We start from the raw sequence: 21095 nt of genomic DNA, 5'->3' as shown, positions 1-21095 counted from the left end.
TTTATAGGTGAAATGGGGGGAACATGACAGCTAGGAGGGAATGTGGCTGCATGTTTGAATGATTAAAGGATGCATGTGGGTTGGAAATGCATGTGCAATGAATATGTGGCTGCAATGCAAGGGGACAACCTGGAAATGAATGTGAATGTGCACGGCAAGGATTCTTTGGTGCTGAAAATGCATGTGTAAGCATGTGTTGGCTGAATTAAAAAATGTGAGGGAATGATGAAAGGGGAAACATGACAGCTAGGTTGGTTGGTGGCTGCAATAGATTAAAGGGTGAATGCATGTGCTGAAATAATTAGAGAGTGAGGGGATGCACGGCATAGTGGTTGAATTATGAAGAGTGAATGCATGTGGCTGATTTATGTGAATGATTATGGGTGCATGTGGGTTGGAAATGATTAAAGAGTGAGGGTATGCACGGCAATGGTGAGGGCATGTGCTGATGGTTTATGGGAGAATGATGGATGAATTTGCATGTGGATTAGGTTGTAAAAACATGTGAATGCATGTGTTGATGAATGTGAAAAACAACAAAAAGGGAGGGTAGGCCACGACAATGGTGAGAGTATGTGTTGATTTATGAAGATGCATGTGCAATGAAGTGGAATGGATGTGGCTGCAAGGTTTTGTGTTAGGTGATAAGTGGTGATGATAAGTGTATGATATGTGATTGTGATAAATGATAAGTGGTGATGATAAGTAATGATATGTGGGAGTGTGGCTGAAATGAAGGAGTGGAATGTTAGAATGTTATGCACGGCTAAGGATATAGGAAAGGTTTAAATGTCCTAAAACTAAAGGGAACAAGGTTCCAACACTTTGGTCTTCAATTAGGTCTTCAATTTCGTCCAACACTTTGGCTCCAAGCATAAGCTATCCATCCTTAGCCCAAAAGTGCTCCAAAAGTCTCCAAAATGCATCTTTTTGCTCATTTAGCCCTTTGGACCTACAAACACACGAAAATAGCTTAAAGTACTAAAATAACTAAAGAAACATAACGTAAATGCACGAGAACAAGCCATTTAAGTCGCATGAATATGCTCCTATCACTTCCCATCTTTGCCTTAGCCACTCCACCCTTCCAGCCACCATTCCCAACCTCCATACACCTTCCCACCTCCTTGCCGCACCACCATATCCCCATAAATCCATTCCCAACCCAGAAAATCATCCAAACTCACCCTAAAACCCTTTCCGCCGCAGCAAGAAGAAAGAAAGAAAGAGGAGCTTGAAACGTGCAAAAATTCAAAGTGGATTCGTTGGGCGTTCTAGGTGTAATCAATCTTTTGTTCTTTATGTTTAATTTCAATTTTGTTTCTCTTTCTGTGAACATGAGAGGCTAAATCCCTAGTTAGCTAGGGGGTGATTCAAAACCATGTTTATGCTTGCAATATAAATTGATTACCTTTGGTTGGAATTTCATGAGTTGTGGATTCAATTTGTTTAACTGCTTGATTGATAACTTATTTGTGTATGTTTATTGAGAGTGCACGCTTAGTTTTCATGCATGAATATGATGCTAGAATATAAGTGAGTTTCACCTAATAGTTACAAACTTATATTCACAAGTAGTGGAGGTCGCTTATAAACGATCGCGTTAAATAAATTCTTGGCACTAGTTTCATGCTCATCATAGTAACGAATGCCTCGTCAACACTTATAGTTTTCATGTTGCTTAATGATCTTTGATTGTATCTTTATTGTGTTTTTCATGTAAAGGACTTTTGGAGAATGTTTTGAATTGTGTATGCGTTGTCCCATCCAATTCATTAACTTAAGGAGAACTTGAAGGTTAATTTAAGCGGACCTAATTAACCCGGGGTGTTGAGTTTCATGATCCATCGAAAGACCAACTGAAAATCATCTTGTCTGCAAGTGTGACATGTGTGGAGAAGAACCTTCTAGCTAGCATTCCATCCATATTTTCATCAAATTCATCTTTACAATCTGTTTTAATTACAATCTGTGCACTTTGTTTAATTTCGTCAAAAACTAAATTCCCCTTTACTTTAGTGTTCAATTTAGTTAGAAAGTGTCTTAGTTTGTGTTTCTAAGTGTTTTGATTCAAGTTATTACGCAAATTCGTCCAAAATAGTGCAAGTGCTCAAAACTGCCCATATTGTGTTTTTAAGGCAGTTTTGAGTGTTTTGGTGCTGTTTTGAGTCTTTTGGTTTGTTTTAGTGTTTTAAGTGTGTAGTTTTGCATTCTTTGAGTCTAGTTTAGTGTTTTAACCTTTGTTTTACGTTTTTGAGTCAGTTTCCAAGTGATTTAGCAATCCCTCCTAATCCCCGGTTTAGAACGATCCCTACTTATACATATACTACAATTGTCAAAAGAGGGTTTTAATTTGTGTGCTTATATATTTCGCATCACAAAACAAAGATAATTAAACTTAAACATTAAAAACAAAGATAGAATACACCTAGAAACACTCCAGGTGGCTCCTCCTTCCTTCCTTGCTGCCAACAATGGGGATTTGCGTGAATTTAGGCTCTTGAGGTGTGGTGGATGGTGTGATGTAAATTTGTGGTAGAGGGTGGTGCTTTTTGAGTGTTGTGGCATCAAGTATTTATAGGGTGAAGGGGAGGCACGAATTTGGGCTGAAAAGGAGAGGAATTAGGACTCCAAATCACCAAAGAACAAGGATACTTTCAATTAGATTCCAAGGAGGACAACGAATGGTCCTTGTGGCAGATTCTAGAACTTCTAGAAGGGTTACATGTGGCATAAACTTAATGCACGAAAATAGGGCTTCTAGAACTTGATTTTTAGGTGATTTAATGTGAAAAGGAGTCCTCTTTGAAGTTGGAATTAAGGTAGGACAAGATTAGGGTAGGATAAGATAAGATAAGGTTGGATAAGGTTTGGATAAGACAAGGAAATTTGGATAAGGTTCCTTATTTCTTGCTCTTTCCTTATCTTCTTTGCATTTGGACTTCTTTCTCCAGATTTTAGCCTTTCCTAGCATCTCTTGACTTCAATTTCGTCCATCCTCTTTGCTCCATGGTTAAGCTATCCAATCCATGCCCAAAACTGCTCCATTTAGCTTTAAAATGCCCTTTCTTGCTCCTTTTGCCATTAGGACCTAAAAACAAACGAAAATAGCTTAAAAGACTAAAATAAATAGTAATTAAGTAACTAAATGCAAGGTAACAACATAACTAAGTAGCATAAATATGCTCCTATCACGCATTGCAATCAAATTATTCCTTAAAAGTTTTCTATATGAAAGCGCATAATAGAAAGACAATCAAAGATCATTAGGTTCTATGGAAATCATAGGTGTTGACGAGGCATTCGTAACTATGAAAGCGCATGATACTTATGCCAAGAATTTACTTAACATAATTGTGACCAACAATCTTAACTACTCATGAATATAAGTTCCCAACAATTAGGTGAAGTTTCCTTATACCCTAGCATCATATTTATGCATGCAAATTAAGTGTGCACTCTCAATTCATATACATAAACAAGTTTTAATTAAAACAGATAAGTAAATTAAATTCATCATTCATGAAATCACAACTGAAAGTAATCAAATCATCATGCAAATATAACCATGGTTTCAAAATTCCCCCTAGCCAAAAGGGGATTAGTTCCTCATGCTTGCAAAACAAAGATTATTGAATTTAAACATTGAAATCATAAGAAAGATTACACCTAAACGTTTCAGCATTTCCAAGATGGATTTGATGCACGGCTTGGCTCCTCTTCCTCCTCCTTGCTGCGGCACAAGGTGTGTGTGGTGGAATTGGGGGTTTTGGATGGTGTTTTCTTGTTTAGAGGGATGAAGGATGGTTGATTATGGTGGTAAGGGTGCGGCAGATGTGTATGGAAGTGTATAGAGGTGTATGGAGGTTGAAGAATGGAGAATGGAGGTTGCGGCACAAGGGTTCTGAATAGCATAAAGGGGTCTACGAATTTTTGGCTGAATTTATGTTTATATAGTCCTAGGGTTAAGTAGATTAGGGTTAAACTTAACAGATTTTATGGATTAGGGCCCTGGAATTCGGCTATAGGTGATCAAATCCACCTAGGAGGGGGTTTGGCCCACTTAGTTTCATAATAGGCTTGTGTAACCCAAATCCAAAAGGGATTAGGCCCTAGAAATCAGACTCCAAAGGGAATTAGGCCTAGGAAGGTGCGGCACAAGTGAGGGAAAGGGTGGATTGGCTTGCAAGGCAAGGCCTTCTAGAAGGGTTTGGTGCGCCACTTTTGTAGGGTTTCTAGAAAGAATGGGTTTTGTGGCTGATTTGGGCCTTCTAGAAGAGAATGCTTCTAGAAATAGGTTCTAGAATTACCTATTTAGGTCCCCTTGCAATTAGGATTAAGACATGATAAGGTTTGGATAGGATAAGATGAGATAAGGTTTGGATAATGTTTTGGATAATGTTGGATAAGGTTTTGGATAGGGTTTCCTCTTTGAGCTACTTCCTTATCCACTTTGTCCTTAGCTTAGTTCCTTCCTTTTCTTATCACATTTCTAGCCTCTTGAAGTCCAAATTCGTCCATCCATGTTGGCCCATATGCAAGCTATCCACATAGTGTCCAAAATTGCTCCAAATTGCCGCAAAATGCACTTCCTTGGTACTTTAACCCATAGGACCTACAAACACACGAAATTGAGTTGTAATACGACATTAACTAGGAAATAATAGCACAAATGCACAAGAATAAGCTAGCTAAGTCGCCTACATATGCTCCTATCATGGGCCCACGGTTTTCTCTTGAATTTGCTTGATCTCCCTATTTGAAACATCGGCTTGCCCATTGGTGTGAGGATGATAAGGTGTTGAAACCTTATGCGTGACGTTGTACTTCTTGAGCAAAGCCTCAATGGTTCGATTGCAAAAGTGAGACCCTCCATCACTTATGATCACTCGTGGAATTCCAAACCTTGCAAATAGGTTAGTTCTAATGAAATCTGCAACCACTCGAGAATCATTAGTTCGAGTGGCTTTTGCTTCCACCCATTTCGACACATAATCCACAGCAAGTAAGATATAAAGGAGACCATGTGAGGAAGGAAAAGGACCCATAAAATCAATGCCCCTGATAGGAGCATATTTAGGCGACTTAGTTGGCTTGTTCTTGCACATTTACGTTGTTATTTCTTAGTTCTTTAAGTCTTTTAAGCATGAGGAGCTAAACTTGTTTTAGCTAGGGGAGACTTTGAAACCATGATTATATTTGCAACATGAATTGATTAATTCTAGTTGTGATTTCAAAAATTGTGAATGCAATTTACTTAACCGTTTGATGGATAACTTATTCTTGTTTGTTGATTAAGGGTGCACACTTAGTTTGCATGCATGAATTTGGGGCTAGAATATAAGGGAGTTTCACATAATCGTTACAAACTTATATTCACAAGTAGTTAAGGTTGTTTTCACAATCATGTTAAGTAAATTCCTAGCATGAGTATCATGATGTCATAGTTACAAGTGCTTTGTCAATACTTATGATTTTCATTGAACGTAATGATCTTTGATTGTATCTCTATTATGATGTCATGTAGGTGATAGGAGCATATTTACGCACCATAGTTTAGCTTGTTTTTGTGCATTTATTGTGTTTTTCCTTAGTAAAGTAGTCTTTTAAGCTAGTTCTATGTGTTTTCAGGTTTTAAGGGCAAAGTATGCAAAAGGATGCATTTTGGAGCCTTTTGGAGCAAATTAGAGCTTGGAATGGACATCATATGCTTGGAGCCAAGAGGATGGACGAAATTGAAGACTTGAAGATGATGATTCCTACTTGAGCAAGGTTTCCTAGTTGAAGTAGGAAAGTCCCTAAATGGAAGATGGTTTCCTAGTTGAATTAGGATTCCTAGTTAAAATGGGTTTCCTAGTTGAATTAGGATTCCTAGAAGAATGAAGATTCCTACTCAAATAAGGTTTCCTACTTGATGAAGGAAAGTGAAAATCCAAATGGTCTCAAGTGAAGCAACAAAGAAGTTTTCCAAGACCAAGAAGGAAAAGGAGTCCAAGATGAAGAAGGAATGACAAAGACAAGGTTTCCTAATCCTAATAGGCAAAGTTTCCATGTGCAATGAGGAGTCCTTATCCATTTAGGGCACTTTATCCATTTAGGAAACCATATCCTTGTTCTAGAACCCTTATCCATCCTTGCCGTGAGTTTTCCTTGCATTAGAGGGTTTCTAGAAGCCCTAATCTGCCCTATCCTTTAGTGCCGCACCTATCCCTTCTAGAAAGCTGATTTCCCTTGCCTTGCAAGGCATTCTAGAAGCCTTATCACCTCATCTCCTTACCTGCCGCACCAAGGAAGCATTATCCCTTTTTATTTCTGATTTCTAAGCCTATTTCCTTGTGGATTTGGGTTATTCAAGTCCATATCTGATTACCCTAGGGTTTTAAGTGCCTATATATACTCATATTAACCACTAGATCAGATGACCACCTCTCATACACATTCATTCATTCCAGAAATTCGTTCAACCCTCTCCACACCCTTGCCGCAGCCACCAAACACCTTTCTCCTTAGTTTTAAGCTTTGCCGCACCATCCCATCCCTCCTAAACACTACCCTACCATCACACATCCATTCCTCCATACAAATACCACCCAAAACCTGTCCTTAGACCTTGTGCCGCAACAAAGAGGAGGAGAAGAGGGCTTGGAAGTTCATGCAATTCAAGTTCGAGTGGCTGGAATATTTAGGTGTTTCCTCTCCTTTGATTTCAATGTTTAAATTTATTTCTCTTTGTCTTGTACGTATGAGGAACTAAACCCTAATGCGTGATTTATACGCACACAAATTAAACCCTCTTTTTGTCAATTATAGTATAAGTATAAGTAGGGATCGTTCTTAACCGGGGATTAGGAGGGATTGCAAATCACTTGGAAACTGACTCAAAAACGTAAAATAAAGTTAAAAACGTTCACAAAGACTCAAAGGACTCAAAACAAGTTCAAAAGACTCAAAACTGCCTAAAAACACTAACTAGGCAGTTTCTGACCTTAAACCCAATGTTGGACGAATTTAAGATTATGGTTTGATTCAAACGTAAAAACACAATATAAAACACTATACTAGACTCAAAGAATGCAAAACTAAACTTTAAAACACTAAAACAAACCAAAAGACTCAAACATCACCCAAAACACTCAAAACAGCCTTAAAATCACTTTCTGGGCAGTTTTGAGCACTTTGGTGAATTTGGACGAATTTTGGGAAATAAATTGAATCAAAACACTTTAAAACATAAACTAAACAAAGTCTAAACACTAAAGAACAAGAAAGTAAAGGCGGGTTTTAAATTGACGAGAATTGAAATAACGAAAGAAGTTAATAAACTAGACAGAATATAAAGATGAATTTGATGGAATTGAATGGATGGGAACCTAGCTAAGGGGTTCATCTCCATACATGTTATACTTGCATAATAAAACGATTTCCAATTGCATTTCAATAAATCATTAATTCTCAACACTCCAAGTTAACCGTGATGCACTAATTAACCTTCAAATCTTCCTAACGTTATTGAATTGGATGCTTGCATACGACAACCCAAAACATTCCCCACAAGTCCCCTACATGATTGCAAAATAGAGATACAAGCAAGAATCATTACGCTCTATGAAAATTATAAGTGTTGACGGGGCATTCGTTACTATGATTGCATGAAACTTATGCCAAGAATTCGTTTAACGCGATTGTTTATAAGCAACCTCCACTACTTGTGAATATAAGTTCGTAACTATTAGGTGAAACTCACTTATATTCTAGCGTCAAATTCATGCATGAAAATTAAGTGTGCACTCTCAATAAACATACATAAATAAGTTATCAATCAAACAGTTAAACGAATTGAATCCACAACTTATGAAACGCAATTAGAAGTAATCAAATCAAAATGCAAGCATAAACATATATTTCGAATCCCCCCCTAGCCAAGGGGGGTTTAGTTGAATTTAAACATTGGAATCAAAGAAACACCTAAACATTCCAACAACTCAAACTTGAATTGTATGAACGTTTAGGCCCTCTTCTCTTCCATTCCTCATTCGTACAAAACAAAGAGTATTGAAATTAAACATTGAAATCAAAGAAACACCTAAACATTCCAACAACTCAAACTTGAATTGTATGAACGTTTAGGCCCTCTTATCTTCCTCTTCGTTGTAGCACAAGGTCTAAGGATAGTTTGATGGTGTGAATGGTTTGGGGAGTGGTTGGAGTGGCTGCAATGGAGGAGAAAAGTGTTTTGGTGGCTGCTGCAAGGGTGTGGAGAGGTTTTGACGAATTTCTGGAATATGGAAGAGTGAATGAATGTTTGTGTGAAGTGTGTATGGTTTTTATAGGGAGATGGATGGATGGGAGAGGGAACATGACAGCTAGGTTGCATGTGCAAATGCTAGGATGGCTGAAATTGTAAGGGGAATGCATGTGCAATGTTGGAAATCTGATGCAATGATGGAGGAACAAGTGCATGTGGCTGAAATGTGGAAGGTGTGTGGCTACTTCAAGTAGGAATCCTTGTGACATCAACTCTTCAATTTCGTCCATTCCTTTTGCTCCAAGTATAAGTTATCCCTTCCAAGTCCAATTTTGCTCCAAAATGCTCCAAAATGCATCTTTTTGCTTCCTTAGCCACATGAACCTAAAAACACACGAAAATGGCTTAAACGCCAAAAACAACTATGAATTAACAATATAAATGCACGAAAACAAGCTAAGTAAGTCGCCTAAGTATGCTCCTATCAAACCCCCCCTTGGCTAGGGGGGATTCGAAATACATGTTTATGCTTGCAATATGATTTGATTACTTCTAATTGCGTTTCATAAGTTGTGAATTCAATTTACTTATCTATGTGAATTACATTGATTTGTGTGTGTTGGTTGAGAGTGCACGCTTAATTATCATGCATAAATTGGATGCTAGGATATAAGGAAATTTCACCTAATCGTTATGGAATTATATTCACAAGTAGTAAAGGTTGATGATCTCAATCGCATTAAGTAAATTCTTGGCATAAGTTTCATGCAATCATAGTAACAAGTGCTTCGTCAATGCTTATGGTTTTCATAGAACTTAATGATTCTTGCTTGTATCTCTATTATGCATTCATGTAGGGGACTGGTGGGGAATGTTTTGGGTTGTCGTATGCAATCATCCAATTCAATAACGTTAGGAAAATCTGAAGGTTAATTTAAGCGAACCTAATTAACTTGGGGCGTTGAGAATTCATGGGTTATTGAAAAGCAATTGGAAATCGTTTATTATGCAAGTATAACATGTGTGGAGATGAACCCCTTAGCTAGCTTCCCATCCATTCAACTCCATCAAATTCGTTTTTACAATCTGTTCTAATTTAAAAAGTTTGTTTTGTTTTTAAATTCGTCCAAAACCAATCCCCCTTTACTTTGTTGAGTCATAGTAGTTAGAAATCACTTTAGTTTGTGTTTTTAAGTGTCTTAGTTCAAAGTAAAACCAATTTTCGTCCAAAGTTGTGTCTAGTGTTCAAAACTGCCCAGATTGTGTTTTTAAGGCAGTTTTGAGTGTTTTGGTGCTGTTTTGAGTCTTTTGGTTTGTTTTGGTGTTTTAAAGTTTAGTTTTGCATTCTTTGAGTCTAGTATAGTGTTTTAAACTTGTTTTTACGTATTTGAGTCAGTTTCCAAGTGATTAACAATCCCTCCTAATCCCCGGTCCAGAACGATCCCTACTTACATTCTTCACTACAATTGATAAAAAGAGGGTTTAATTTGTGTGCGTATAATTCTCGCATCAAATTTTGGCGCCGTTGCCGGGGATTAGCAACTTTGCTAATCCCTTGGAATGTTTTATTTTCGTTTGTTTTATTTTATTCCAGATTCTTCATTTTGTTTTGTTTCTTGTTTAGGTACTAGTTTATGACTCGGAGTTCTCATCCGATTCGTGAACATATCTTGGACTTTGACGACGATTTCGAGCGAGAGTTGAGACGAAAGAGAAAGAACCCAGAACCTAGCGAATCAAGTGAAAGTTCCGAGTCCGTTTCTGAATTTGAAGAAGAGGAACCCACGGCAAGAGTGGGTGAAGTAGACATGGCAGCGGACAACCGAACAATCAAGGAGCTTTCCGCTTCGGGATTGGCCAATGCCGCACCCTTGTGCATCCAATACCCAAGGGCGGCTCCAGATAAGACTGCCGAGTTCGAATTGAAGTCAAGTTTGTTACATCACATTCCGAAGTACCATGGGCTGTCCATGGAGGATCCAAAAAAACACTTAAAGGAGTTCGAAGTTGTTTGTTCGAGCATGACCCCGGTGAATGTTGATGGAAGCATCTTGAAGATGAAAGCTTTTCCATTCTCTCTAATGGATAAAGCTAAAGATTGGTTGTATGAACTGGCTCCCGGAACTGTCACATCTTGGGAGAGCATGAAACGGGCTTTCTTGGAGAAGTTTTTCCCAACTTCTCGAATCATCCTCCTACGAAAAAGGATAAGTGGAATTCCACAAGATGAAGGTGAATCTTTTCCTACTTATTATGAACGTTTTAAATCTCTTGTTGCTTCATGTCCACAACATCAGATGAAGGAGGAACTTCTCTTACAATACTTCTACGAGGGACTTCTACCAATCGAACGTCAAATGCTAGATGCCTCAGCGGGAGGAGCCTTGGTGGACAAGACCCCCACGGCTGTAAAGACCTTGATTGCTAATCGAGCATTGAATGCTCAACAATACGAAGGCGTTGGACAGAGGAGTACCCCACGGCAACACCAAGTCAATGAGGTAAGTGCCATAACCGAACTTAAAAATCAAATGGCTAACCTCACTACTTTGCTTTCTCAGGTGATGGACGGTCCAAAAGTCCAAACCGTAGCTTCTTGTGGTGTGTGCTCCATGCAAGGACATCCCACAGATAAGTGCCCACAATTAATCGAGAATGGAGGGTGGGAGACACTCAATGCCGTGGGATATGGCAACCAATACCAATCACGTGGTGATCCGTTCTCTAATACTTACAATCCCGGTTGGCGTGATCATCCGAATTTCAAATGGCGAGACCCCCAACAAGGTCAACAACAAAGCGGATTTAGGCAACAACCCCCGGGTTTCTATCAAAAACCGTTGGCACCACCACAAGCCCAAGCACAACCTGCCCAAAGCAATGTAGGTAATTCAAGTGATAATGATAAGATTTTTCAATTACTTACTACTTTGACGCAGGAAGTCCAAACTCAAAACAAAGAGAGGCAAATCCAAGACAAGAGGGTGGACAACTTGGAGAAGCAAGTGGGACAGATTGCCGAGTTCATGGGGCAATTTCGTGAGCAAGGAAGGTTGCCTAGCTCAACGGTGGTCAATCCGAAAGGTGGATTCGAATCTGCAAAAGCTATGCATTTGCGAAGTGGAAAGCAAGTCGGATCTGACCTCAAACCATCCAAATCACGTTCCAACGAGGAGGACGAGTTGAGAATTGAAGAGGAGGAGCAAAGGCCACTCACGGCCAAGGTGGAACCAAATGTGCCGCAAGTTCCAAGTGATCCCAAGTCGTCCAATTCGTCCAATAAAGGTAAAAACGTGTCAAGTTCGGTTCCTACTAATGAATTTCCTGCGAATGTTCCTTTTCCTAGTAGGTTTAAGCAAACAAAGAAAGAAGAAGCGGAAAAGGACATTTTGGAGATGTTTCGAAAAGTTCAAGTCAATATCCCCCTTTTGGATGCAATCAAGCAAGTCCTGAGGTACGCCAAGTTCTTGAAGGAACTTTGCACCAATAGGAGGAGGATTTCGACCAAGGAGGTGGTCAAAGTAGGTGAAAACGTCTCAGCCATCTTACAACGCAAGCTGCCCCCAAAATGCAAAGATCCGGGTAGTTTTACAATTCTGTGTGTTATTGGTAATTCTAGGTTTGAATCTGCCATGTTAGACCTAGGTGCATCTATAAATGTCATGCCATATTCAATTTATGCATCTATGAACCTAGGAGCGTTGAAAAACGATGGTGTGATCATACAATTAGCCGATAGATCTAATGCCTATCCAAAGGGAGTTTTGGAAGATGTGTTAGTGCAGGTTAATCATTTGATCTTCCCAGCGGACTTCTACGTACTTGAGATGGATGACTCGGACCATGCCCCTTCATTGCCCATTCTCCTCGGAAGGTCATTCATGAAAACTGCTCGGACGAAGATTGACGTTTATAATGGCACGTTGACGATGGAATTTGATGGGGAAGTTATTAATTTTAATCTTTCTGATTCTATGAAGTACCCTAGTGAGAATCATTCATGTTTTGCTATTGATGTAATTGACTCTTTGTCGCAAGACTATTTTGACAAATTGAACAACGATGCACTTGAATTGGTCATTGCACAAGGCATGGACAAGAAAAACATTGAAGCCACAACCATGGGAACCTACGGCATGCATGATCATTCTTTTTCCGTGCCCCCTAATGATGAGGTCATTGAGATGGTGGCTGCCCTCGAGTCATTGCCATCACAATCGGGTAAGTATTCGGACCCTATTTTAAGTTCAGTTTCGGCTAATAAAATGCTTCCCTCAGTTGTGCAGCCACCCACACTTGAACTTAAGCCGTTGCCTAGTCATTTGAAGTATGTTTTCTTGGGCGAGGATGACACGTTGCCCGTCATTATTTCATCCTCACTCACGGCACAAGAAGAGAGCAAATTGGTGCGAGTGCTTAAGGAGTACAAAACGGCAATTGGATGGACCTTGGCCGACATCAAGGGAATTAGCCCTACTACATGCATGCATCGCATACTTCTAGAGGAGGGGTCCAAAACATCCCGAGAGGCTCAACGCCGTCTCAACCCTCCGATGATGGAAGTTGTGAAGAAGGAGGTAATCAAGCTTTTGGATTGTGGAGTAATCTATCCAATCTCGGACAGTAAGTGGGTCTCACCCATTCAATGCGTTCCGAAGAAATCTGGAGTGACTGTGGTTGCAAATGCCGAGAATGAACTTGTTCCTCAACGCATTCAAACCGGTTGGAGGGTGTAAATCAATTATAGGAAGCTAAACGCCGCAACAAGGAAGGATCACTTCCCACTGCCGTTCATCGACCAAATGCTTGAGAGGTTAGCCGGTTATGCTTTCTATTGTTTTCTTGATGGTTATTCTGGTTATAATCAAATTGTCATAACACCCGAAGATCAAGAAAAAACCACTTTTACATGCCCCTTCGGTACTTTTGCATATCGTCGCATGCCTTTTGGTTTATGTAATGCACCTGCTACATTTCAACGATGCATGATGATCATATTTTCTGATTATGTTGAGAAAATCATTGAAGTATTTATGGATGATTTTAGCGTGTTTGGTGATTCTTTTGATGGTTGCTTGCTGATGCGAGAATTATACGCACACAAATTTAACCCTCTTTTTGACAATTGTAGTAAGTATGTAAGTAGGGATCGTTCTGGACCGGGGATTAGGAGGGATTGTTAATCACTTGGATTTGACTCAAAAACGCTAAAAACACAATCTAAAACACTATACTAGACTCAAAGAATGCAAAACTAAACTTTAAAACACTAAGACAAACCAAAGACTCAAAATGCTTTAAAGCATAAACTAAATTGATTTCTAACTAAATTGAACAATAAGGTAAAGGGGGATTTAGGTTTTGATTAAACTAAATGACAGATTGTAAATTAAAGCATAAGGAAATGAAGTAAACACAAAATGAATGAATCAACAGCTAATACAAAGAGATAGCACAAATGGAGATGAAGCTAGAGATTCGATTTCACCATTGCTAAGCCAAGTCCATGCTTGTTAAGTCAGATTATACTCATCCCTCTACTTATTTCTTGGGTTTGTTTCACTTAGATATGATCAGCCATATGATGTGTGGATTTGATCAAATGTCTCTAATCATGAGCCTAATTGTGATGTGCAACTTTGGTTCCTAATCAAGACTATGTAGTGCACAAGAAACTTTCACAAAACCAAAGGGAACACTCGGCAGGATGTTTGCAAAACATTCCCTTCATTCATTCACATATCTACCAAGATTATGCATGATGTGTGCTTTAATCTTGGCTAAACAACCTGTGGTTAATTCAAATGATGATCAAGCATTAAAATCAACACACTAAGTCACAATTAAATCGGAGAATGAAACAAGAAATAGATAGATTAAATGAGAATTCCGAATTAACTACATGGCAATCTTGCAAGGCTACATCGAATACCTAGAGAGAGATTAGTTACACTTCATGTTTACAAAAGGTTTGACATAAAAATATATAACATGAGTGAACATAGGATTAAGAAGAAAGAACCCTTGAAGCAAAACTGATGTCGAAATCCTTTAAGAAATGGGAGAGTGTATCTAATGGAATGAAGCCGAGAGGAAGTTCCTCATGGTACAAAACAAAGAGAATCAAAGAAACACCTAAACATTCCAACAACTCAAACTTGAATTGTATGAACGTTTAGGCCCTCTTGAATTGTATGAACGTGTATCTAAGGGATGTTGTTGGTGTGTTGAATGGATTGGGGAATTATGGAAATGGATGAGGAGTGGTGTTTGGATTATAAGGGAATGGTAGCTCAAGGCAATGAGGGAAGATTGGATGTGTTTGTGATGTGTTGTGTATGAAAATGAGATGTGATTTTTGTGTATGAATGCATGGGTTTTTATAGGGGGAATGGGAGAATATGTGGGTGATTGTTTAAGAGTGAATGTGGTTGTTATGATTGAGAGTGCATGTGGATGAAATGATGAAGTAGGAAGGTGGAAATGCATGTGTTGAATTGGTGGTGCAATGATGAAAGAGTAAGTGCATGTGTGTGTGAATGGTGGTGCAATGATGAAAGAGTAAGTGCATGTGTGTGTGAATGGTGTTTCTTGATGGTTTTGGGGTTGTGATGCATGTGAATGCATGTGGCTAAGGGTTGTTGATTGGGCTAGAGGTTTTGCATGGCTCAAAGGATTGTTTGATTGGGCTAGGCCCTTTGTTTTATGTCCAAAGTGCATACAAGGCTTTCAAATTCGTCCAACACTTTGGCTCCAAGCATATGCTATCCATTCCAAGCCCAATTTTGCTCCAAAATGCTCCAAAATGCATCTTTTTGCTTCCTTAGCCATATGAACCTAAAAACACACGAAAATGGCTTAAACTACTAAAACAATTATGAATTAACAACATAGATGCACGAAAACAAGCTAAGTAAGTCGCCTAAATATGCTCCTATCACTTGCATAATCTTAGTTTAATCTTAAAACGTTGCGTTGAAACTAACCTTGTTCTTAATTGGGAAAAATGCCATTTCATGGTTAAACAAGGCATAGTTTTAGGTCATATAGTCTCTGAAAACGGTATTGAGGTTGATAAGTCGAAAATAGATCTTGTACGTCACTTACCCTCTCCAACTTCGGTTAGAGAGGTTCGTTCTTTTCTTGGCCATGCAGGATTTTATCGTAGGTTTATCAAGGATTTCTCGAAGGTTGCACAACTGATGCGTGATTTATACGCACACAAATTAAACCCTCTTTTTATCAATTGTAGTATAGGTGCAAGTAGGGATCGTTCTGGACCGGGGATTAGGAGGGATTGTTAACCACTTGGATTTGACTCAAAAACGTAAAATAACAATATGAAACACTATACTAGACTCAAAGAATGCAAAACTAAACTTTAAAACACTAAGACAAACTAAAAGACTCAAAACAACACAAACACACTCAAATCTGCCTAAAAACCACTTTCTGGGCAGATTTGAGCACAAACACAAATTTGGACGAAATTAAGTAATAACTTGACTCAAGAACGTAAAAACACAATATAAAACACTAAACTAACTCAAAGAATGTAAAACTAAACACTCAAAACATTAAAACAAACCAAAAGACTCAAACATCACCCAAAACACTCAAAACTGCCTTAAAATCACTTTCTGGGCAGTTTTGAGCACTTTGGTGAATTTGGACGAAATTGGGAAATAAAATTGAATCAAAACACTTTAAACATAAACTAAACAAATTCTAAACACTAAAGAACAAGAAAGTAAAGGGGGGTTTTAAATTGACGAGAATTGAAATAACAAAACAACTTAATAAACTAAACAGATTGTAAAACGAATTTGATGGAATGGAATGAATGGATGATAGAATGGCTAAGGGGTTCATCTCCATACATGTTATACTTGCATAATAAAATGATTTCCAATTGCATTTCAATAAACCATGAAACTCAACACCCCGGGTTAACCGTGATGCACTAATTAACCTTCAAATCTTCCTAACGTTATTGAATTGGATGGGTTAGCGCATACAACAATTCAAAACATTCCCCACAAGTCCTCAACATGAATGCATAGAAGAGATACAAGCAAGAATCATTACGCTCTATGAAAATTATAAGTGTTGACGAGGCATTCGTTACTATGGATTGCATGAAACTTATGCCAAGAATTTGTTTAACACGATTGTTTATAAGCAACCTCCACTACTTGTGAATATAAGTTCATAACGATTAGGTGAAACTTACTTATATTCTAGCGTCATATTCATGCATGAAAATTAAGCGCGCATTCTCAATAAACATACATAAATAAGTTATCAATCAAACGGTTAAACAAATTGAATCCACAACTTATGAAACGCAATTAGAAGTATTCAAATCAAAATGCAAGCATAAACATATATTCGAATCACCCCCTAACCAAGGGGGGTTTAGTTCCTCATGGTACAAAACAAAGAGAATCAAAGAAACACCTAAACATTCCAACAACTCAAACCTGAATTGTATGAACGTTTAGGCACTCTTCTCTTCCATTCCTCATTCGTACAAAACAAAGAGTATTGAATTTAAACATTGAAATCAAAGAAACACCTAAACATTCCAACAACTCAAACTTGAATTGTATGAATGTTTAGGCACTCTTCTCTTCCTCTTCGTTGTAGCACAAGGTCTAGGGATAGTTTGATGGTGTGAATGGTTTGGGGAGTGGTGGAAATGGAAGGATGGTGTTTGGATTGTAAGGGAGAGCACGGCAAGGGTGTTTGATGTCTACATTCTGAAATGGAAGAGTGTTTATGAATGGAATGGATGGACTTGTGAAGGGCACGGCCCCAAGGGACCAATTTCTGTTGTGAAATGAATTGTGTATGAATGAGTGTGAATGAATGAGTATTTATAGGTGAAATGGGGGGAACATGACAGCTAGGTTGCATGTGCACATGTTGGTTGAATGATTATGAGTGCATGTGGCTGAAATAGCATGTGGAATGGCTGGAAATGCAAGGAGAAGGCATGTGCACGGTTTTGGGAGAAAATGGGAGTGCAAGTGGCTGAAATGTTAGAGGAACAAGTGCATGTGGCTGCATTGTGGTGCAATGATGGAGGAACAATCTGAAAATGAAAGGTATGGCTGGAATGATTGTGTTTGTTTGAATGTGCATGTGATTAAATTAAAGGATGCAAAGTAAATAAATAATGAATGCATGTGTTGAATTATGAAGATGCATGTGCAATGAAGTGGAATGACAATCTGAAATGGGATAGGTACCCACGGCAATGATGATTTCTGGTGGTGTTTTGGGTGCATGTGGAATGAATGATTTCTTGGTGAGTGGATGCATGTGTTGATTAAAGGGGGAATGCAAAGGAAAAGCTAGAAATGCATGTGGAGTGGCTGCAAGGTGAATGAATAATGAAATGGGAAAGCATGTGCAAGGTTTTGGTGTGAATGATTGAATGTGCATGTGGCTGCAATGGAGGAGGAATCCTTCAATTTCGTCCATCCTCTTGGCTCCAAGCATATGATATCCATTCCAATCTCTAATTTGCTCCAAAAGGCTCCAAAAGGCATCCTTTTGCATACTTTGCCCTTAGAACCTGAAAACACACAAAAGAAGCATAAAGGACTAAAATAACTAAAGAAACATAACGTAAATGCACGAGAACAAGCCATTTAAGTCGCATGAATATGCTCCTATCAAATACCCCCACACTTATCTTTTGCTAGTCCTCGAGCAAAACAAAACAAAAGAAACCAAAAACAAAACGACACTGAACAAGAAAAACACAACCTAAACCTTCCAACAATCGTCTCAAGGATTTCCAATGCACATGACAAGTTAAAAATCATTAGTCCCATAGATTTTAGTCATCTTCACACTTAAGTACATTCTTAATCATAGTCACCACATATTATTTAACAATTAAGCATTTAAAACCATGTTTTGAATGTAGTAACATGCCTTAGAGAATTTGCTCAAATCCTTACAAGATATGCACTCGTTTTTCACACAGATTTTCTGACTACACACCCTACACTAGGTATATGTGAGAAGATTGATGTAAACATGTAGACGAACACTCACATATGTTATAACAAGGAAAGCATTTTCTGGAATTATTAACATGTATATATATGATCTCATGAATGGAATGCTACTACTTAGAACGAGAACCAGTGATTCCATAAGCTCATATCAATTCCAAACTCCACATTATTGAACACATAACGATCAAGATAGAAGCATAAGGGTTGAAACGGGGCTAAAGGTGTTTGGCTAACAAAGAAAGGATAGGGAAAACAAATGTTCTTTAAGCAATAGTGAGCAAAGTATTGAATTAGGCACTTAGAATTCCCTTTAGAACGCAGAAGTCAACTTTGAACGAAGTCAACTTTGAACACCCAAGGGGAAGTCACACAAAACTTAGGGCCATATTCAAACTTTTTGGGCCCTTTCTTCAACAATCACACTTGTGAGTCCATTCTCACTTATTTTCACTCTTTTCTTTCTTTTCTTCTTCTTTTTCTCACATTTTTTTTTTCTTTTTCCCGTGCCTCCTTTAAGACTTAGGCACATACATACACACAAAAATCCCTTCCCCCACACTTATTTTCTGCAACATATTAATCAAAAGGAATTCATTTAAGTCATGCTCACTATACTTCAAGAACAAGGGTATAGGAAAGTCCTACTCTAGGCTAGGTAAGGGGTGATGTGGTTAGCAAAGAAAATAGGCTAAACGAGGCTCAACGAGGTTAAAACTAATATATACGAAATATGGGAAGTAAGGCTATTTGGCTATGGTGGCAACTACACAACTTCATCTTGATATATGTTATGCAACTCAATGTCATGCTTTGAATGAAACGGATATAAGTTCTAGCATTTAGTTCTATCATGATACAATTGCATTCTAAGTAGCAACCAAGCAAGAAATAATGAGATCATGCAACAACTTTAGAAAACAAAGAATCACATAAAATAACTCTCCAAAGAAAGTAATGGCTCGAGTCTCACAGGGATGTAGCGTTTGTTTGAGTTCCTTCCTTCAAGCATGTTACAAAAATGAATTTTTCTTTTATGATTGCATGTGAAGTCATACATTATAACCATATCCAAGCATATACCAAGAGTAAATCAAACTTTTCTCTATGTTTATAACTCTTTTTAACCGTCATGCAATTACAAACCAAATCCTTATCATTGTGTTGGAAGGTACCCTAAGATACAAACACACAAAAATGACTCAAAACACTCTTTTTAGGCTTTTTAAAACATGTTTTTCAAATTTTTATGTGATTTTCGGAGTTATAAAACAAAACACACTAAAAACACTCTAAAACAACTTAAAAACACCTTAAAACAGCAAGGAACAACATTTGAAGTAATGGGTGATAAAATCCCACGAATTTGCATTAAATATACTTAGTTAGCCCCCCACACTTAAATCAAACATTGTCCTCAATGTTTTAAGCATAGATTCACACAAAACATAAGTAAACACACAAAAAAAAACAATTTAAACATACTAAACATGGCAGAATGTAATTAACAAAGAGAAGAGTTTAGGGACGCAAATCTGGTTATGGAGTGTAAATTCCCTCTTCTCCTTGGTAATTGCATTGAGGCTTTGATCATAGTGACTCCACAGGCATACTCTTGAACTGGGCTGCATGATTCTTTTGGTCTCCTCCACTTGTTGATTTTCCTTTGTGCTACTGGGCTGGAGGATTCTTTTGGTCTTCCCCGAAGGTCTGAGCTTACCCCTTTGGTCTGTTTCTTTGTTCAATCTTTCCAATTCGTATTGAAAAGGGTTGGAGGATAACTCAGCCTATGTTTGTCTCCACATGCTTCAATGTATCATTTTCACTTGCCTTACTCGCTCCCCTTTGCAGAAGTGGTCCCTTCTCCGGAAGTGTATCAACCGTTGAAGATGACTACTCGAGGGCAACGCTAGGTAAGCAATCAGGAATAGGGTCCAGGCAGTTGGCTCCAGATCGGAAGACTGACTCCAAGTGCCGGCTGATTGCTTCTTTTACTTTGCCATGCGAGTAAGAACAAGGACAAAGAAAAAGACAGGGAAAGAGCATGATATGAGATACTTTTGCTTTTGACCTTGATGATATGAGATACCTTTGCTTTTGAAGAAGCGGTGAATGAATCAGCACACTTCAATCCGCCGTTTCCTCCTGGGTCATCTGTACTCCAGGCATCTGGTATCATCTTTGGGGAAGAAGAAAGAATTGAGTATTTCGAAAGGCTTTGCTGGGAGTGCGCCCTCAGAGGTGAGGGAGAGTTGGGCATTTTCTTCAGGTTTGCCTTGCCATAAAAGACGAAGGTCGACATATATAGAGATAATATCAAGTGGTGGTACTGTTCTTTTACCCTTGTCGACAAATGTCTCTTCGATATCAGAACGACGCCTCTTCGATTTCTGAGCAGGCGCCCCTTCGATTTCTGAACGACGCCCCTTCGATTTCTGAACGACGCCCCTTCTCTTTCTGAACGACACGTGGTAGTACAGATGCGGCTCCTTTTGACAAAGCTGCACGCGTTTTCTGAAAAGCAGAGAAAGCGTCGCCGAACTTTGCGCTTGTCGGCTAAAGACGTGTAGTTGCGATGATGGCCTCCACGTGTTTTCAGCTTTGTCAGAAATCTTTTGACAAAGTTGAACACGTTTTCTGAAAAGCCGAGAACGCGTCGCCTAAATTACGCCGGAAATTCCGGCTTTTTGAATTGGTGGACGCGTCGCCTTGGCTTTTTTATTGAGCTATCGATCACCACAACAAACACACTCTGAAGATTTCCCATTCTTGAAAATCGACTCCGTGCCTTTGAAATTTAACTCCATCCCTTCTCTTTG

The 21095-nt window shown here is 38.6% G+C and overlaps 1 pseudogene; it reads left to right on the top strand.

Annotated features, from left to right (window-relative positions):
* Positions 1–9874: 9874 nt before the first annotated feature.
* Positions 9875–21095, top strand: part of LOC148690534 (uncharacterized) — a 96974-nt pseudogene continuing 85753 nt past the window's right edge.

Source organism: Pyrus communis, chromosome 15, assembly GCF_041283825.1.
Source record: "Pyrus communis isolate YQ-2024b chromosome 15, ASM4128382v1, whole genome shotgun sequence".
Taxonomy (NCBI): Eukaryota; Viridiplantae; Streptophyta; class Magnoliopsida; order Rosales; family Rosaceae; genus Pyrus; species Pyrus communis.
This window is presented reverse-complemented; position numbering and strand designations above follow the sequence as displayed.